We start from the raw sequence: 10000 nt of genomic DNA, 5'->3' as shown, positions 1-10000 counted from the left end.
ACTTTCTGTTTCATTTAAAGTGCTCTATTCACAAGCATCAATGTTATTTACCCTAATTGTGTAGACCAGGGGGGCCCCACTACAGAGGGGCCCAGGGCCCACTCAAATATTGACACTGAATTAGTAATCTTACTCTTGATCTTAAAGGCCTACTGAAACCCACTACTACCGACCACGCAGTCTGATAGTTTATATATCAATGATGAAATCTTAACATTGCAACACATGCCAATACGGCCGGGTTAGATTAGTAAAGTGCAATTTTAAACTTCCCGCGAAATATTCTGCTGAAAACGTCTCGGTATAATGACGTTTGCGCGTGACGTCACGGATTGTGCGGACATATTGGGACACCATTGTGGCCAGCTATTAAGTCGTCTGTTTTCATCGCAAAATTCCACAGTATTCTGGACATCTGTGTTGGTGAATCTTTTGCAATTTGTTTAATGAACAATGAAGACAGCAAAGAAGAAAGCTGTAGGTGGGATCGGTGTATTAGCGGTTGGCTACAGCAACACAACCAGGAGGACTTTGAGTTGGATAGCAGACGCGCTACCGTGAGTACAGCTTTGGCTTCCAAACATTTGATCGCTTGCCCGTACGTGCGTGCCGCTATGTGCATGTCACGTACGTAACTTTGGGGAAATATATGTGCTGTATGAACTTTGCGGAAGTGAACGGTACTTTGGGCTGTGGGATTGAGTGTGTTGTGCGGGTGTTTGATTTGTATTGGTGGGTTATATGGACGGGAGGGGGGAGGTGTTTGTTATGCGGATTAATTTGTGGCATATTAAATATAAGCCTGGTTGTGTTGTGGCTAATAGAGTATATATATATATTAGAGATGCACGGATAGGCAATTATTTCATCCGCAACCGCATCACAAAAGTCGTCATCCACCCGCCATCCACCCAAACTAACATTTTATCAAAACCACAACCGCCCGCCACCCGCCACCCACCCGTTGTTATATATCTAATATAGACGATGCAAGGCATTAGTGAGGTTAGAAAGCTTTTGCCTGTTAAAGAAAGGAGACTGATCCAATGCAGCAGAGACATTCAATACGTGCCACGCATTAATATCTCTTGGCCACGCATTAGTGGCTAAGAGATATTAATGTGTGATAATATTATTTATCATTATTATAATATTATTGTCATTTCCATTAAGAAAGTGTTGACTATTATTGTTATTTTTTTTCCCTGGTCTTTAGTATTCCCTTTTTTAGTTTGTCGCGTACCACATTTGCTGCCGGCGTTGCCATCTTTTTATTTTTTTCTTCTTCTGCTGTTGTGTTGTGTTGTGGTGTGCTGTGTCACACCAAATTTCTTCCCCCTACAAAAGCCTCCCCCCCCCCCCCCCCCCCCCCCCATTTACTTCCGTGGTCATATTTCCTCTTACATCATTGACAGCGACCGATAGCACTTCGGCTTTGACTGCCCATCGCTGGAAGGATACTTCGTCTTTGACAGCTGCTGGAATCTGAAGAAATCGATTATTGTTTTTTTTTTGTACAGGCGCGAAACAGGACAGTCGCGTGCCGGGTAAGGACCCCCAGCAACTTTGTGACTTTATTGGACGCAGCCCCGGAAGTAAATGGGGGGGGTTGTAGGGGGGAAGAAATTTGGCGTGACAGCTGCAGCAGTGCCTGATGAATAATTGCCTGTTTCAAAGAGTGCTGCTCGTTTTTCGTATGTGGGTAACAACATTTAACTATGTATATATATTTCCGAATTGGTTCAACCGCCACCCGCCCGAATCTATTTAAAATCTATTTTTTTCATCATGCATCCGCCCGACCCGCGGATTATCTGCGGACTCCGCAGTTGTGTCCGCAAACCGCGCATCTCTAATATGTATTGTGTTTATTTACTGTTTTAGTCATTCCCAGCTGAATATCAGGTCCCACCCGCCTCTCACAGCATCTTCCCTATCTGAATCGCTTCCACTGCCCTCTAATCCTTCACTCTCACTTTCCTCATCCACTAATCTTTCATCCTCGCTCAAATTAATGGGGTAATCGTCGCTTTCTTGGTCCAAATCGCTCTCGCTGCTTGTGGCCATGATTGTAAACAATGTGCAGATGTGAGACGCTCCACAACCTGTGACGTCACGCTACTTCCGGTACAGGCAAGGCTTTTTTATCAGCGACCAAAAGTTGCGAACTTTATCGTCAATGTTCTCTACTAAATCCTTTCAGCAAAAATATGGCAATATTGCGAAATGATCAAGTATGACACATAGAATGGACCTGCTATCCCCGTTTAAATAAGAACATTTCATTTCAGTAGGCCTTTAATCTTGTTCAATAATTATATTGAACCTATTTATCTTGTTATGAAATCATGTGTTGATCACAAAGATTTTTATCAGGCTTAGTCAGGCGGATTACAAAAATAAATACTAACGAGATGAGGCAATTCCTGAAGGAAATGCGTGTGAATGCTCCAATGCTGAAGTTGAACTGAAATCCTGGAATTTTTTTTAGAATTGTTGAAGTAGAGCACACAATTCCCAAACAGGCTGAATATTTTGAAGTTGGAACAGTTTGAATCAGATGAAAAATATGGAGTTGTGGAACTTTGAAGAATGTCCCATTTTTTTCCAAAATTTCGGGAAAACCGGGAATTTTTTTTGAAAATGGTGAAAAAAACTTGAATGGTTTAATGACTTGAAATGGTTAGTGTTGGAATGTTTTAAATCGGTCGAGAAATGTTGAAGTAGTAACATGTTGAATTGAGAAATAGTATTACCAAATTCCTGGAATTTTTAGGGAATTTTTCCAGTTCAAAAATCAACTTTGTTTTTTGTCCTGATTAAGAGGAATGTTTTGACGGTAAAATGTGTGGAAAAATGTGGAAGGAGTAGTCGCCAGAAAAAAGGGTGGAAATAGGGCTTTGGAAAACCAGGAATTCTAGAAAATCCTGGAATTTTTTGGAATTTGGAAAAAGAAATAAAAAATTCCCAGGATCGTGGAATGTGTTGAAGAGGGAATGGTTTGAATCGTTTGAAAAATGTGGAAATTGTGGAAGTCTGAAAAATGGCCAATTCATTTCGAATGGGAAAAATGTCCCGGAAAACCTGGAATTCTGGGAAATCTGGGAATTTTTGGACTTTGTCAAGGGAAAGCCCGCAATTCCCGAATAGGCTGAACAGTTTGAATAGGGTGAAAAATGTGGAAGGTAGAGCATGCCAAAATCTGGAGAAGAAGAAGTTGAAGAAGTTTAATGAATATATTAATTTTGCTTTGCAGCATTCACACAATGAAATACACTGCAGAAGAAGGGACTCATAAAAACTGATGGAAAATAAATTGACATTCAATTACACAGTGCTAAATGAAACAAACTATTCTGTGTCCCAAAAGGGGACAAGGGGTAAAATAAATTTGATGAATGGACTTAATTATTTATAAATAATCATTTATGTTTCTTAAATAAACTGTCAATAAAAATTAAGTACAAATGGAAATACAGCTTCACAACTTTAGTCATATTTTTTGCGCTTAGGAAACATCTTTATGACTTTAGCGCCAGACTTCTTCTGACTGTTTGATATTGTCATTACTGCCACAAGTGGTGGAATAGTGTATTACAACAGAGTACAGCTTACAAAACAAAAGCCGAAACAACTTACAGTTTCATAAACCGGAAAGCGAATGTCCCAAAATGACAGTGGCCTGGAGGTGCAAAACACTTTAGCATTTCATGAAACAAATTACAATTATAGAAAACACAAAAACCAAAGCCAAAACAACTTACAATTTCAGAAAACAAATGAACAAATAGCGAAGCACTTTTTGATTTTAGAAAACACAAAAACAAAATACAAAACACTTTTCAATTTCAGAAAACACAAAAACCAAAGCCAAAACAATTTAAAATTTTACAAAACAAGTTAACAAAATAAAACACAGTTAAAAAATTCAGAAAACAAATTAACGAAAAACTAAACGGTTTGTGTGCGTTCCGTTCATTCTATTTCCAATTCTGAAAGACAAATCAAAAAACAAAATTAGGGCCGTTTTTCGATTTTTATTATGTATGGCAGATTTTAAAACAAGCAAAAGGGTTGATTGTCATTCAAATATTGCCATAAAATTGGATTTTGTGCTGTTTTCCTTTTATAGATTTTAATTTTTTCCAGATAAACACAAAAATCAAATGTATGTTCATCCATCCATCCATCCATCCATCCATCCATTTTCTACAACTCGTCCCTTATGGGGTCGCGGGGGGTGCTAGAGCCTATCCCAGCTGCACACGGGTGGAAGTCAAAAATGCAAAAATGCCTGGTTATCTGTGTGATGACAAATTGAACCGGAAGCAGTATTTTAGCTTTTCCTTTGCGTTTAGCTGGTTTTTAGCATAACGCTAACATCTTTGTTCAGCAGGAGTCCTATTGTCGTTTTTAAAAAGTGTCATTAAATAGTTGTCCAAATTTTGTTTCAGAAATTAAAATTGAAAAAATGGCCCGTAATTAGTTTTTTATAAAATAAAATGAACAGAAGGTACACGGACCCTAAACACTTTACAATTTTGGAAAACACAAAAACAAAACACGTTCCAATCTCCGAAAACACAAAAACAAAAGACAAAACACTTTTTCAATTTCAGAAAACACAAAAACCAAAGCCAAAACAACTTACAATTTTACAAAACAAATTAACAAAATAAAAAACAGTTTCAATTTCAGAAAACAAGTTACCGGTAACAATAAACCAAACACTTCATAATTTCAGACAACACAAAAACAAGATACTAAACACTTTACGATTTCAGAAAACACAAAACTAAATACACAAAACACTTTACAATGTCATAAACTGGAAAGGGAATGTCCCATAATTACAGATTGACAGCCAAGTCAGCCATTCATTGAGTCTTCACTTCCTCTGCGGTTGACTTGGGATTTTGGGACATTCCCTTTTTGGTTTATGAAATTTTAAGTTGTTTTGGCTTTTGTTTTTGTGTTTTCTGTCATTGTAATTTGCTTCATGAAATGTTAATGTGTTTTGCACTTCCGGGACACCGTAGGTTGTGCGATCACAGGCAGCACGAGAAACCACAAAGTACTCACGCGTACAAACTTTTGTTACTTAGTTCTGACACCTGCAGTAGGCAAGAATGTTCTACAAGTTCCTCCCACGCAGTCGCCGAGGTGTCAGCGAGGACACTTTCTAGGCCGGCCGTGCTTCGGGCGGAAAGGCGCTACAAAAGATGGTGCATGCGTGCGTGCTCCAGTGCGAACAAGCAAACACCAGACCGCGAAGGCTGCTAGAGACAACAATAACAGGGAATGAGTCATGCAGCTTGTGTGCTATCACGTTGAGCGGGATATCGTTCTAAATCCTTACAATTATCGCTTTGACATAAATAAGATCGGTGGAAACGTCTTAAAATGCGTAATCCCATCAGTTCGGTGCTAATTGCAGTGATGTGCGATACCACTGATTTTCTTTCCGATACCATACCAAGTAAAATTCAGGCTTGTACCGGCGGTACCGACACTTTGTGCAAATATACCTAATTGAAAATGTTTGTTTGCAAACTTTTCTATCCGAAAAAAAAGCTGTAAAAATGTAAGAAAAAAGGAGCAAAATATTTAAATGTAATGCGAAAAAGCTGACATTTTTAAACAAATAATAATAATACACTTAGTCACCTATAATTACAAAATAGAAAAATACTGTATATCCCATAATTGACTTTTCAGTATGTGGAGCTTTTGTGGGATCTGAGCCGAGGATGTCGTTGTGGCTTGTGCAGCCCTTTGAGACACTTGTGATTTCCATCCATCCATCCATCCATCCATCCATCCATCCATCCATCCATCTTCTTCCGCTTATCCGAGGTCGGTTCGCGGGGGCAGCAGCCTAAGCAGGGAAGCCCAGACTTCCCTCTCCCCAGCCTTTTCGTCCAGCTCCTCCCGGGGGATCCCGGGGCGTTCCCAGGCCAGCCGGGAGAGATAGTCTTCCCAACGTGTCCTGGGTCTTCCCCGTGGCCTCCTACCGGTCGGACGTGCCCGAAACACCTCCCTAGGGAGACGTTCGGGTGGTATCCTGACCAGATGCCCGAACCACCTCATCTGGCTCCTCTCGATGTGGAGGAGCAGCGGCTTTACTTTGAGCTCCTCCTGGATGGCAGAGCTTCTCACTCTATCTCTAAGGGAGAGCCCCGCCACCCGGCGGAGGAAACTCATATCGGCCGCTTGTACCCGTGATCTTGTCCTTTCGGTCATGACCCAAAGCTCATGACCATAGGTGAGGATGGGAACGTAGATCGACCGGTAAATCGAGAGCTTTGCCTTCCGGCTCAGCTCCTTCTTCACCACAACGGATCGATACAGCGTCCGCATTACTGAAGACGCCGCACCGATCCGCCTGTCGATCTCACAATCCACTCTTCCCTCACTCGTGAACAAGACTCCGAGGTACTTGAACTCCTCCACTTGGGGCAAGATCTCCTCCCCAACCCGGAGATGGCACTCCTCCCTTTTCCGGGCGAGAACCATAGACTCGGACTTTGAGGTGCTGATTACCATCCCAGTCGCTTCAAACTCGGCTGCGAACCGATCCAGTGAGAGCTGAAGATCTTGGCCAGATGAAGCCATAAGGACCACATCATCTGCAAATAGCAGAGACCTAATCCTGCAGCCATCAAACCAGATACCCTCAATGCCCTGACTGCGCCTAGAAATTCTGTCCATAAAGGTTATGAACAGAATCGGTGACAAAGGGCAGCCTTGGTGGAGTCCAACCCTCACTGGAAACGGGTCCGACTTACTGCCGGCAATGCGGACCAAGCTCTGACACTGATCATACAGGGAGCGGACCGCCACAATAAGACACTCCGTTACCCCATACTCTCTGAGCACTCCCCACAGGATTTCTTGGGGTACACGGTCGAATGCCTTCTCCAAGTTCACAAAACACATGTAGACCGGTTGGGCAAACTCTCATGCACCCTCAAGGACCCTGCCGAGAGTATAGAGCTGGTCCACAGTTCCACGACCAGGACGAAAACCACACTGTTCCTCCTGAATCCCAGGTTCGACTATCCGGCATAGCCTCCTCTCCAGTACACCTGAATAGACCTTACCGGGAAGGCTGAGGAGTGTGATCCCACGATAGTTGGAACACACCCTCCGGTTCCCCTTCTTAAAGAGAGGAACCACCACCCCACTCTGCCAATCCAGAGGTACCGCCCCCGATGTCCATGCGATGTTGCAGAGTCTTGTCAACCAAGACAGCTCCACAACATCCAGAGCCTTAAGGAACTCCGGGCGGATCTCATCCACCCCCGGGGTCTTGCCACCGAGGAGCTTTTTAACTACCTCGGCAACCTCAGCCCCAGAAATAGGAGAGCCCACCACAGATTTCCCAGGTCAGCAGAACACCATTCCCACATTGCACCGCTTCCCCTTCCTGAGGCGGCGGATGTTGGTCCAGAATTGCTTCGAAGCCGTCCGGAAGTCGTTTTCCATGGCTTCCCCGAACTCCTCCCATGTCCGAGTTTTTGCCTCCGCGACCGCTGAAGCCGCACACCGCTTGGCCTGTCGGTACCTGTCTGCTGCCTCCGGAGTCCTATGAGCCAAAAGAGCCCGATAGGACTCTTTCTTCAGCTTGACGGCATACCTTACCACTTGTGATTTAGGGCTATATAAATAAACTTTGATTGATTGATTGATTGATATTAGAAGCTATCAAAGTAAAAGTAAAATATACTTAAAATATTAACCAAGTTTAGTTATTTAATTGAAAAATTAAACATTTGTAACTTATGAATTAATTTGAAAAATTACAACAACCATAATAAACAATGTTAAATGTGTAACTAAACGTTAATATTTTCGTACAGGCAGAGTTTTTGACACACGAAGTTATGCAGTTACACACTCGTATTATTGATATTTGTATTATTTTCTTACATAGGAAAAATGGACGGCGTGGCGCAGTTGGGAGAGTGGCTGTGCCAGCAACCTGAGGGTTCCTGGTTCAATCCCCACCTTCTACCATCCTAGTCACGTCCGTTGTGTCCTTGAGCAAGACACTTCACCCTTGCTCCTGATGGGTCCTGGTTAGCACCTTGCATGGCAGCTCCCGCCATCAGTGTGTGAATGTGTGTGTGAATGGGTGAATGTGGAAATAGTGTCAAAGCGCTTTGAGTTCCTTAAAAAGGTAGAAAAGCGCTATACAAGTATAACCCATTTACCAAAAAACCAGAGTAAAAATTTAAGAAAAAAAGAGCAAAATAATTGGTATGTAATGAGAAAAAAACTGAAATGTCCTAACTAATAATTAATAATAATAATAATAATACACTTAGTCACCAATAATATGAAGCTGACACAATAGCTTTATCCCTTAGCATTTTTGTTTAATTTAAGAAAAATTTCAATATGGCCCCTGCATATTTTGACTTTTGGTGGAAAAAGTTTGGACACTCCTGAACTAAAGTATCAAAAGTATCGATATTTTGGTTTGGAAATCGATCTTAGACCATAAAGATCTGGTATCAGCGGTATCGATATTTCAGTATCAATCTGCACATCGCTAGCAAACTGAGGGGAACTCCGTCATGACTTGTCACCATTTTGCATGTAATTAGTCTGAACTCCACACTGGGGTTTCTTTTAGCGCAACTGAAGATGATGACTCAGCTTTACAGTACTCGTATGACTTGACTGCAGAAGCAGCAGCTTGTGACAAAGTTTCAGTGGTTGTGCTTAAACCGCCTCCATGCTGCTGCCTGAAACACACATCACACACACTGCAGTCATTGTCATGTTAGCATGTAGCAACATAGCATAATACTGTGCAACAGTCGGCCACTAATGCTATTCAACGTTATCTAAGGGACGTTAGCAGAATTGCGCTAAAAATACAAAACCAATTTCCCCTAAAGCAGGCTTATTCAAACGGCCACCTGGGGGCCATTTGTTCAGTCCTGAGTTCAGTTCAAAACGTGGGAAACAAACATTTTTGATGCAAATTCTTAAAAACACAAGCGTACTCCTGTCGTATAAAGGAACTTGGACCAAACCCAGTGAAATTGGCACGTTGTGTAGTTCGTAAATAAAAACAGAATACAATGATTTGCAAATCCTTTTCAACTTATATTCTATTGAATAGACTGCAAAGACAAGATATTTAATGTTCGAACTGCAAAACTTCTTTTTTTTTTTTTGTGCAAATAATCATTAACTTAGAATTTAATGGCAGCAACACATTAAAAAAAAGTTAGCACAGGGGCATTTTTACCACTGTGTTACATGGCCTTTCCTTTTAACAACACTCAGTAAACGTTTGGGAACTGAGAAATTTTTTTGAAGCTTTTCAGGTGGAATACTTTCCCATTCTTGCTTGATGTACAGCTTAAGATGTTCAACAGTCCGGGGGTCTCCCTTGTGGTATTTTAGGCTTCATAATGGGCCACACATTTTCAATGGGAGACAGGTCTGGACTACAGGCAGGCCAGTCTAGTACCCGCACTCTTTTGCTATGAAGCCACGCTGTTGTACTACGTGGCTTGGCATTGTCTTGCTGAAATAAGCAGGGGCGTCCATGGTAACGTTGCTTGGATGGCAACATATGTTGCTCCAAAACCTGTATGTTCCTTTCAGCACAAATGGTGCCTTCACAGGTGTGTAAGTTATTCATGCCTTGGGCACTAATACACCCCCATACCATCACACATGCTGGCTTTTGAACTTTGCGCCTATAACAATCCGGATGGTTCTCTTCCTCTTTGTTCCGGAGGACACGACGTCCACAGTTTTCAAAAACAATTTGAAATATGGACTTGTCAGACCACAGAACACTTTTCCACTTTGCATCAGTCCATCTTAGATGAGCTCAGGCCCAGCGAAGCCGGCGGCGTTTCCGGGTGTTGTTGATGAATGGCTTTCGCTTTGCATAGGAGAGTTTTAACTTGCACTTACAGATGTAGCGACGAACTATAGTTACTGACAGTGGTTTTCTGAAGTGTTCTTGAGC

The sequence above is a fragment of the Entelurus aequoreus genome, linkage group LG25 (genome assembly GCF_033978785.1).
Source record: "Entelurus aequoreus isolate RoL-2023_Sb linkage group LG25, RoL_Eaeq_v1.1, whole genome shotgun sequence".
Classification (NCBI taxonomy): domain Eukaryota; kingdom Metazoa; phylum Chordata; class Actinopteri; order Syngnathiformes; family Syngnathidae; genus Entelurus; species Entelurus aequoreus.
Note: the sequence above shows the minus strand (reverse complement) of the source record.